Raw genomic sequence first — 11,584 nt, forward strand, 5'->3', positions numbered from 1 at the left:
AAGACTGTCAGACGTTGCAAGTACTTCATTATTCATTTTCAAACGCTGGAGAAATCTCATTTTGTGCCTTTTTTTCTTTTCGAGCGTAAACCACATCGAGCCGACTGACTTGACTTACATGTAAATGTCAGCCAGTGGAAAGCATGAGAGAATGTGGCTTTCCATATCTGCTTTGAGATCACACCAGTATGAGATCATGACAAACGTTGAAGTGAAATACTGTCAAGTGGTTGCTTTTTGTGTTTTTCTCGCAGCATGGAAAATGTGACTGATGCTGACGTGGTAGTCGCTGGCCCAGAAGAAACGCAAAACCACTTCCTCCGACAAGGTACAGAGTCAATGTCACATTTTGAGCAGCGTGAGGAGACATTATATAACCCTGGAAAGCAGTTATCATACATCAATGTAGTTAGCAAACACGCAAGGGGACTGTGGCTGAATTTCAAATGAATCTGTTTACTCATTTCAGTCTTTAATATGTCATCAACAAGCTTGCGGTACTTTATCCTATCTGGCCAACCACTGCATCAACACTGAGAATATTAGGGACATATGATGGCACAGATGGGCCTACTGCAAAGCCAACAGCTTGAAAAGCAACATGTCCACCAAAAGACTCTGCCAAAGACGCAACAGCCTGTCACCCTATGCTCCCTTCCATTCACAGGAGGCACAGCGAAACTTGTCTTAGGACTTGAAAGTCTAAATCTAAGTGGGTATTTTTCATTCCAATATTGTAGCTGAGAGCAACATGAAAAACATTTCGAGCTCCCATGAGACAAGACTCAAATAAATACTCGGTGGTCTTCAAGAGGGGACAAAGGCCAAGCCAGGTCAATCTAAATGCAGCAAACAGGAGGTTGGGATGCAGGCAGGGCTCATTTACAAAAAATTATAAAAAGCTTGGCCATCAGGATGAAAGACGAAAAGCCAAATCCCAAAATACTGCGACAAGAGAAGCATGAAGTACAAAGGAGAAGAGTCCCCACGAACAATGGGGACCGGACGAAGACTGAACAGAAAACTAACCAGTCAAACATGTCCGCCTTACTTTTTGTACAATTTTCCACCTGATTTCATCCCACTTTTCGTACACCATCTTGGTTTTGCCATCATTACGTGTAACAAACTACAGTCATCCCTCATTTAGCGCGGTTAATTAGTTCCAGACCCGACCGTGATGGCTGAATTTGTATCAAAAGCCTTGTATCAAAAAGCGACATTATTATGAGTGTATCATTTAGTCACAATTCACTGGTAGAACGTAAACCCTGCAAGAAGCGAGGCTCGACTGTAATTTATTCTGCGATTATTTACTGGCTTTCACGGGTTACATAACAACATGGAGTGCATTTATCTGTTTCTCTTCATCCATGTCTAAAGCCTGTCCCTTTGACAACCCCCTTTGGCGATGATTATAAAATGTGAAGGTTGTGGAATAATCCTCATGCACTTTTCAAGTACAAGTACGTCCGCTTTCAGTGGCGGGTGACACACCACAGATAGAGGTGGGTTTACACCTCACCATAACATCTCTGCACTTATAACAAACCTATTTAGTTGTGCCGGCCTGCTGGGTATTATTCATTCACGTTGGCATGTCCCCTAGCCTGAGGGGAGGGCTGAATCATCCTAGTGGTCACCTAGCAACTAGTAAATATTGTCGAGTTAATGATCAGAAATTGTAAACTTGCACATATATTGTACAATTATTGTGCATAAATACAGCCACTGCTGTTGATCGGTGGCCATGTGCGCACTCAATATCTTGATTCCATGCTTCATTTATGATGAAATGTGAGATAATGATCTCCAGAACAGCAAATATTGTCATTCTGCCTGCGGTGGGAGCCCAGTTTAGTCGTGACCTTCTCCCAGAATGGAAGCATATCACACACACGGATGAATTTGAGGGGATTGGATGATGCGGAGCGATATTTATACCCACAGTAAGCGCATGTTTATAAACAAGAAGGTTTATAGCAAATTTCACCGCAAGCCGACCGAGCAGCTCATCAGAAATACTTGCGCCCCCCCCCCCACGCCTCCATCGCTGACCTAAACATAGCGCTTAAATATAAATAACAATGACTCCCTAAGCCTGTTGCTAATCATGTCTAAACAGCAACTGTCTCTAGGACGGGGGTCACCTGTTGCATGTGTGGGAACGTGGGACTGTCCCATAGGGGCTTTTTGCACAATCTCAAAAAATATTTTTATTAAGAGTGTGGCTTTTCTTGTGCTGCCTTAAGCCGTCTTCCACCGTCGAGTCAGCCACCTTCTGTCCAGGCTAACTCCCTCGGTTAAAGCTGTTGACTTCCTGTACGACGGAGGAAGATGGGAGAGGACAGCAGGTACATGGGATAGCAAAGAAAATGATTTAGTGAAGAACAGATGTGCCATCTATCATTGCAGATTTGATCTTTTCCTGCTATAAATCACACCTGTGTTACAAAGCACAAATACACAGAGCAACCCGCTCATGTCGACAACCAGCTCATCACCAAGTCCCAGTTGACGGTGTTCTTATTATTATTATTAAAAACTATAATTGTTGACTTCGTGTTTTGAATTTCACAGCGTCACTCCATCATGTTTTTTCAGAAAGATATCAATCGATAAATTGTGCTGTTTCATAGTAGAATATGGCCTATTATTAGACAAAAATATGCAGATTTAATCTAACGGTACGTATTTTTTGCCTCAATTAAGCATTTTCAAGCATGAAAACAGCTTAATGAACTAAAATTCAAAGATAGTAGGACTGTACACTGGTCACTAGGTGTCAGTAATATTACTGTAATGCATCATTTTATTTCAGGCACAATAATCCCTACCTCTGGCTACTGCTGCGACAGTATCCCACGACAAGCTAAAACTCAACTCTGAACCCCCTGCGTCGCTTCCTGTCTGGACATTTAGAGCAACACACACAAGTATGAGTCTTATTTATGTCCTCAATGGCTTATCTTCTGTTAGTTATGTCTACAATATTGGGTAATACGAGTGTAAAAGTGACTGTAGGGTTGTTATTTCATGTCTGGAGGGCTCTAATAATGTTACAAACTGTGTTTAGAAGGTCGGAAACAGGTTTTCTGTGTTCTAACCACACAATATCGGTCCGATCTGGAACCAAGTAACCGTGATAAACAAGGGATTCATGTGATATTAGCTATATTAGCAAAACTATTAAAACTAGGACATTTTCATTACTTTCTAAAAAAAAACAAACAGGATGGCCAGGACAGGACCTGGGAAAAAAGTATAGGTACTCACCACTAATGCCGAACAAAGTGCGAAATCTCAACACTTGACTAAAAAACAGACATAAACAGACATAAACGTGCAAATTGTGGTGCAGTGTTTAACAGTGGTACATGTGTGCCATACATTTTACCTCCATTATCACTTATCTATAAATGATTATCAACTTAGGGTAATGAGATGTGTTTTCTGAAGAGAAAATATTTTTTTTGTAATTATTTCTTTGACCAAAATCCTGAACGGCAATGTGCGAGGATCCACATCGTCAATTTCCTCATTATGGCTAAGCAGCGTGAAACTCCAATAGCGACATAACTACCGTAAAGATATTTTACATTCCTAGTTTGCTTTGACCCAGCACAAATTAGATTACGTACCAGGAAGCGGAATGTTCCGCATTTATGTATGTGTAAATGAGCGCTAGCATGATCCATCATTCACTGACGTGCACATCCTAGCTTGATCCTTGTCCTTTCCATTTGTTGTCACTACTACTAAAGGTTAGCCTGCCATTAAGGGTGCGTTCAAATGTCAGTCCACTGACTTTACACATGAAGAACAGTTTACTAGTCATGCATGTACAGTAGCAACGGGGAGAGCAGTGCTTGAGTTTCCTGCATGGCTCTGGGGATTTCATTTGGATATTTCACAATATATTTTTTGTAATTGTGTGTTTTTGCTGTGGACAGATGTTAACCAGATTAGAGAAATGCACCGTGGAGAAAATGTTACTTTTCAATTTGTCTACTGCAGGACACAGATTGTGTGTGAAAGTTGTGTTATGCCATTTTTGTGCTCATTATTGAGCGTGAAAGGTCATTTTTGTCTTTGTAAAAGTAGTTTGACACCATCTATTCTGGCATACGCGAAAAATATTCACATAAATGGGATTGAAGTATTTATTACTTCTGAGGCACTGCCTGCCTCTGATTTAATATTCATTATATTCAGCGATAATTATCATAGTTCATACTTTCCTTCTCAAGCCTCAATCAAGACATAACTACTCAAATTCCATTTCCTTGTTCGTCTCCTTAGAGTAAGCTAATGCTCTTATCTCTTGACACAACAGAAGCCCACATGCATGAAAGCTTATGACGTCATTAATGACCCCACAAAAGCAAGGAAAATGGAAAAGGCAAGCAGACAGAGAGAGAGATGTGTCACTTGGTGATGTCATCCATCCCGAGCGTCCAGTGTGACAGAGACGGCGGCAACAGCCTGAGTCAGAGGATGACATCAACGCTACAAGCTGTCAGACAGGTCGTGAAAGGCCTTTGTCCCATGCTCCCATTGTCCGCCGGTTAATGCTGTCATTCAGCCTGCCACCGGCCTTAACATTTGTTAATCTGACCCAACACACAGATAGCTACACACAAGACAAAGACACACAAACAGCACATTTAAAAGCCAGCGTAAACCAAAACCGGCACAAAAGAACAGCGCTTTGATTGAGGTCAGGCAATAAAAAGTGACCATTAGACAGATTCACTGAAAGGCTTTAAATGAGCCAATGAGTTTGCGGTATTGTTCCAACTGCTTCTTCTGCATATTAGAGTTCAGGTTTTACCCAAAGTGCAGTTGTTGAGTTATTTTTGCAAATTGTTGTTCATTGAAAGTGGAAGATCTTTTTTCACCATTTAAATGATTAGTTTAGCTATTAGTGTCGTTCATTTCATGGAATTACATCTAAAATGTATTAAATCGCCCAACATTTTTCCTGTGCAGGTTAAAATGTAATATATAATATTAAAAATATAAAAAAAAAATATTAATATATATAATATAAAAAATATTCCAAGTAGATCATATTAAAAAAAATATAATATAGTATAGTATACAAATAAATATGGATATTTAAGCCAAGAAGTAGAAAATATTGTGAAATCAGACACACTCATTACAGAAGGTGAGAGGAGGTGCTGGTAGAGGAAAACATGAGTGGGGGAGAAAAAAAAAGAAGCTGACAAACAGCTTCCCACGCTCAAAATAAATGTCTTTCCAACAATACAATCGCCCACTGAGCGGTAGAGATACTGCAAATTTGATATCGATCCGATCCAAGTAAATACAAGGCCAGATATATCTTCTTGAGATCGAAATTTTTTTGTAATCAATGAATGATTTTGCCTTTAATTTTTTTAATGTGAGAATATGTGTAGGTGTATTTATCTGCGAAAGACAGAGACGGTGCATGTTGATCAGTATTTTCATGTAAATATATTGCTGTTAAGTGCAGTAACAATAACGCTTGACGTAAAAGAATAAATAAAAACAGTAAAACAATAGGTCAAAAAAGTGCTAAAGTGTTTAGGTGTTAAAGTACATGAGTGCTAAAGTGCCTAAGCGCTACATTACCAGAACCTGCTGATGTTATTACATGTTTTGACATATTATTGCACTTGCTACATGTACACAGACGTATTTGTGTACACGCTATTCATACACTGACATAATTGCAGTATATGTTTTTGTACAATAACATAATTACTGTTTTGACTCCAGCAACATTCCCCAAAATTACAGCCCAGCATTCACTCATTCCTTGTCCTTACTAGGGTCGCGCGGGTATGCTGGAGCCTATCCCAGCTGCCTTTGGGCGAGAGGCACATATAGACAAACAACCATTCACACTCACATTCATACCTATGGACAATTTTGAGTCTCCAGTTAACCTAAAGTGCGTATTTGCGGAATGTGGGAGGAAGCCGGAGTACCCGGAGAAACGCATGCATGGGGACAACATGCCCAAACAGAGCTACGATCCCAGATCTTCCAGATCTCCTGACTGTTTGGCCGACGTGCTAAACACTAGACCACCGTACCGGCCACAGCCCAGCAAAATAAAAAAAAAACGATTCCCTTATTCTTTTATTCAATAAATTACGACTATTTTCAAAACATAGATGAGAAACTCGATCACTTATCACACTGGTATCGATTCAATCCTGATACAACCCTTGGTATCAATACTATCTATATTTAAATCGACCTGCCCACCCATACTGCACAGACCTCGGCGCTTGTGGGGGGAACAAGCTCACACTTGTTCATGACTCACATGCTTTATAAGAATTACAAAGGTGGTGGGAGAGTATCCTCCCTTTACATGATCTATGTACAGTAAATGCTATACTGTGTGACATCCATATATTCCAATACTTTACCAGGATGGATTTATTTAAGGTGTGGTGTGTATTTGTCTACACAGGACAGTAAATTGAGGCATTGCATCTATTAGCGCAGAGGCCGCTATTTTATTTATAAAATATGATATCATCTGATGTTTGTCAATCCAATATGTTAAGATTACGTAACTTCGACAACAATCTTCAGACCGTAAGTGTTCACCAAATCCTGGCGCTTGTGGAATCTTAATCATTCATACCAGCCTGAAAATTATGTTGTGCTTGTCTTTAATTTTGAAAAATCTCCTCATGCTGTAATTTGCAATGCATTCTGAAGTCTGAAGGAAAGTCCCGAGATTTAGATTGCCGCTTATCACACTCAGGCATGCAACAAATTACATCCTTTACAGTCTACGGTCAGCGTTCTGTTAGCGAGGGCGCTCACAGAACTATATATATAACATACAAGATAATATACTTATAAATATCATTAGTTTGCCATTCACTGCTCCAAAGCCGGGATCTACATTTTGCAGGCATGTTCATTTTTCTTTGCAGAGCACAAAGAAGAGGTTTCTAGTCCAAGCCGACCACATCTGCACGTCTTGTCCCCAGAAATCAGCACAGTCTTTACTCCTCCAATACATTATTGAAAGCTATTTTTTGCACTGGGAGAACAAAGGTATTGCGGTTGTCAACTTTCAGCTTCACAGCCAGTACGGAGGGGATATTTTGGGAATCTTTGTTTCCTTTCCCCTGAAGTTCCACAAGACATGTCTCCCCTCAAGCAATTTTGTCTTAGCATCTGCTGGTGTTGAAAGCGATTTGTTCAAGGGCCATCATGTTTGGAATATACCAATTATACATGAAATAACTGCACCGCAGCAATGCAATTAAGATAAGACGTAATAGTGCTGACTTCTGCTGGATTGTCATCAGCTGGATTCCGTTTCCTGGTTTGATCTTCAGTCGCGTCTTCAAGAAGATTCTGACAGCGGCCTTGTGTTTCCGTCTTTTTAACTCTTTCTCTTTTTTGTGCGTGCGGCGCTGGCAAACAAATCAGTATGTTAAGCCCCAGTTGCAAGGCTAAATTAACACATTTTCACCCTCCATATCTCTTTTAGCACCCCGCATTCTCTCGGCGAACCCGACTTCAAATGTCGTGCAGTTGCTAAGATGTTGTGCTGCCACGGTGTACGACTGGATTTTAGGTTACAAATCCTCTGAGCCGCCCAAGCGAGACTCTGAGCACCAACTGTCTGTTTTTTTTCCCAATGTGGGTAGAGAAAGAGGAACTGTACAAGGGGGAAGGAGAATTCAATTAATGTCGCTGTACACTACAGAGAAATAGTCAGCACCTTTCTAGGCCCAACAATGAATTAAACATGCTTCCTTTCTCAACTATTTCTCATCAGATTCTCCTTGGAACCTGCTCTGATAGTTCAACACATACAAATACCCATAAAGGCGGGAAAAAGGACAAGTTTGTATGCATCTTTTATCAATTCACTCCACACATTTACTGTTGTTGGTATAGGACACTGGTTCTCAATGCACTCCAGTGGGTATTTGAGATTTTTTAAAGTACATATATGAAGTATTTGATCCCCTTCTGATTATGTAAGTTGAACCCACTTACAAAGATATGAACAGTACAGACTTTTAATTGTAGGTTTATTGTAACAGACAGACATTTTAAAAACTACAATGGATTCATGTGATTTTTTGTTTTAAAAAAAAACACATATATACAGTATTTTCATTTTTTTCTCCGTAAATTGGCCGTTTTTCCCAAACACAACACATCTCATTCACCATAAGTCGGTCATGATTTATAAATATGTGATAATATACGTAAAACATATAGCACACATGTACCGCTGTTAGAAATGCCCACATTTTACATGTTTATGTCTTTATGCATCACTGGTAATGTTTTTGTGTCAAGTGTTGAGATTTTGCGTTTTGCTCAGTGGCCCTTCACACGCAAAACTGAAACTCATATATAACTCGTACACCGTAACTCCGGTCCCATTTGTCCATTTCCGCTTTCATTGCAAATGCTGATCCGAAATTGGAGCACAACGTCGAATGTCAAGCGAGCAGGAGGGTGATTTCAATTATACGACTTTTGGGGCATTCATTCAAACTAAAATGACACTTTCATAGATACACGTCCTCTGGATACTGTGTGAATTTCATCAGTAAGATTCATCTTTTAACCGCAGTGAAAGGAAATGCTGTAAAACTATTTTAAGTGTGTGAAAGAATAATCCTGGATTGTGGTCTTTTATCTGAATAAGTACCCAAATTCAATGGGTTCTTCGTTGACACATGCCTGAAGCCTCCACGAAGTCCAGTGGAAATCTTAGATATTAAAGAACATGAGCCTGGAGGGACAGGTCAGGGTTTACATTTTTGTTTCATTCATTTGACAGTATGAGAGGCAGGGACAAGACAGAAGTCCAATACGTGTGTGTCTGCGATGCATTAAGTATATTAGGAAGTACTATTATGTTGTTGAGGATGTAGGATGTACAGTACAATGAGAGTCTGTGAGCCAGTTTTAGTTTTATTTTGAATGATCTGCAGGCACCTAAGCTTCTTGGGGCAGTACTGAAAGACAGAGCCAAAGTCAGATGTACAGTACCTCACAAAAAAGGGGGAACAAAACAGAGTACATGCCAAAGTGAAAATGTCCAAATTTGGTCAAAAGTGTGACCCTTTAGTGTGGATCCCATTTTTCCCCCAACATTGCCTAATTTTTTTAAATTTTGCCGGTAATCCACAATCTTTATGTGAGACATGAACACATGACTTTCTCTTTTCTGTGCATTCTAAAGATATTTTAAAAAAAAGAACAAAAGAGGCAGGTAAAGGAGCACAACTACTCCGCCTACAAAGCCCGCTATTAACTCATTCAATCCCAGCTATTTTTCAAAAGACAACCCCTTCAGTTCCGGCCATTTAAGATTATTTTTGTCATTATATATGTCTATATACACAAGGAGCCTACCAAAAGAAAGATGAGACTCCCATCTTTCATGAGAAAAAAAAGTTTGTTTCTACCTTTTTCCGTTCTTTGGTAATCAGCAGTAGAACAATGGTTAAGTTTCAGGAAAATATCAGTCCTAGAAAAGGGAGAAAAAGATACATTTCAAGCATAACTTTCACTGTCACACGTGGTTAGCATGTTGGCCACACAGTTACAGTCCGGAGATCGGGAAGATCTGGGTTCGAATCTCCATTGGGCATCTCTGTGTGGAGTTTGCATGTTCTCCCCGTGCGTGCGTGGGTTCTCTCCGGGTACTCCGGTTTCCTCCCACATTCCCAAAACATGCATGTTAGGTTAATTAGTGACTGTAAATTGTTCATAGGTATGAATGTGAGAGTGAATGGTTGATTGTCTCTATGTGCCCTGCGGTTGGCTGGCGACCAGTCCAGGGTGTACCCCGCCTGTCACCCGAAGTCAGCTGGGATAGGCTCCAGCTCCAGCATACCCCCACGACCCTAATGAGGAAAAGCGGCATAGAAAATGGACGGATGGACAAATATTTTTTGCTTTTGTAACAGCTCAAATATCTAGACAACTATATCAACATAAACAACACAAAAAAGGGGTTGTTTTATATCAAAATAACTATTTATGTACAACTATAACACCATGAACTATTCACAATTTGGAACTGAACTGCAGTATGTGTGCACGCGTGTGCATGCGTTAACATTTCCTTACAAAGCATAACCTTCTGTATACTACACTCCTCCATGCGCTCACTTCCTCCTTCCTGTCAAGTGTGATTCTTCCATTGACGTGATCCCTGCCGAGCTCTTATCAATGCACTTCTGCCACCTTGTGGCCGTTTTTATGGCTTAAAAGTGCTGTGAAATGTTAATGCATTAGTGGAGAGTTGCGTCATCACCATCACCTCTTTGCCTTTCATGCAAAAACAACATAAAAGATGTATGAATACATTCTTGGGATCGGGCGTTCCGGATTACATCTTTGGTATTGAAAGAGTTAAATCGTTTTATGGTTTTACATACATGATGTGACCATGTAGTAACAGGTTTATTCATGATAACATGTAATACACCTAGCATTAACTTTTCCAAACTCTAAAACAAAAACATAGCAGTAGTGGCGGAAGCTCTAATAAGTAGCGTTACCTTTCGGTAGTAGCCTGAGGTATTGTGAGCGCGGCCCTGATGCGTTGGGGGCGAGTGTTTGGTGAAGCTAGTTGCTAGCCAGTTTGTAGCTAGCCAGTGTGGTGTGGCGAGGTGTCACTACGCCAGTAATGTAGTTCTTTGGCGTAACAATGTTAATAACAATGTTGCTGGAGCTTGGTTATTATACAGGTCACATTATGTAAATGGGATGTTGTTGGCTGTTTTTGGAAGTGTTTTCAGAAGGCTTTATGGACGAAATAGGTACGTCCCATTACGTGCCTCTTTGTGCCTCTTTTTATATCTTTCGGATGCACACAAAGGAGAGATGTGTGTTCATGTCTAACATAACGACTGATAGGCAAAATCGATCTTTCCCCGTTTAGAAATGAATTTTTTACAGGCCATGTTGTACTGGAATATCACCACAAGGAATGTCGCTGTGTTGCTGATAATGATTCATTTTCGTGTCAGCTTGATATTGTTTCACTAAAACGTACATACAATGTATACTGTATACTATGGGTACTGCACTCATAGTAGTACTGCACTCCATTTTCCACAGTTGTGCTCAATCAACAATTAATTCCATATGCCTAATAAATCATATTCTCAGTAAAAGTGCAACTTGGTTTACAATCATAGTCAATCAAAGTATAGTTATTTGTGCTAACCAAGGGCAATAACCAAAGGATGCCAGTGCAATTTGGTAATCAATATTAACGTGAAGCAATTTCTGTTAAAAATGTCAAGTCAAGCATGGCACAATCCACAGTGGTGACTGTTTGGAGTTTTCAAATGACATGCAACTTGTATTCCCAGATCTCTTCAGCAGCTGCGTCTATGGTCAGGCAAGTGCTCTGGGCTTTTGGTTTATGTAATGACTGCAAAGCAACACACACACACACACACACACACACACACGCACACACACACGCGCACACACGGCTACGCCAACATTGTGGCAGGCCGACTCAAGTAAGCAGAATCATTACAAAACACTTCCATTTATTAAATTGGCATCC

The sequence above is a fragment of the Dunckerocampus dactyliophorus genome, chromosome 19 (genome assembly GCF_027744805.1).
Source record: "Dunckerocampus dactyliophorus isolate RoL2022-P2 chromosome 19, RoL_Ddac_1.1, whole genome shotgun sequence".
Lineage (NCBI taxonomy): Eukaryota > Metazoa > Chordata > Actinopteri > Syngnathiformes > Syngnathidae > Dunckerocampus > Dunckerocampus dactyliophorus.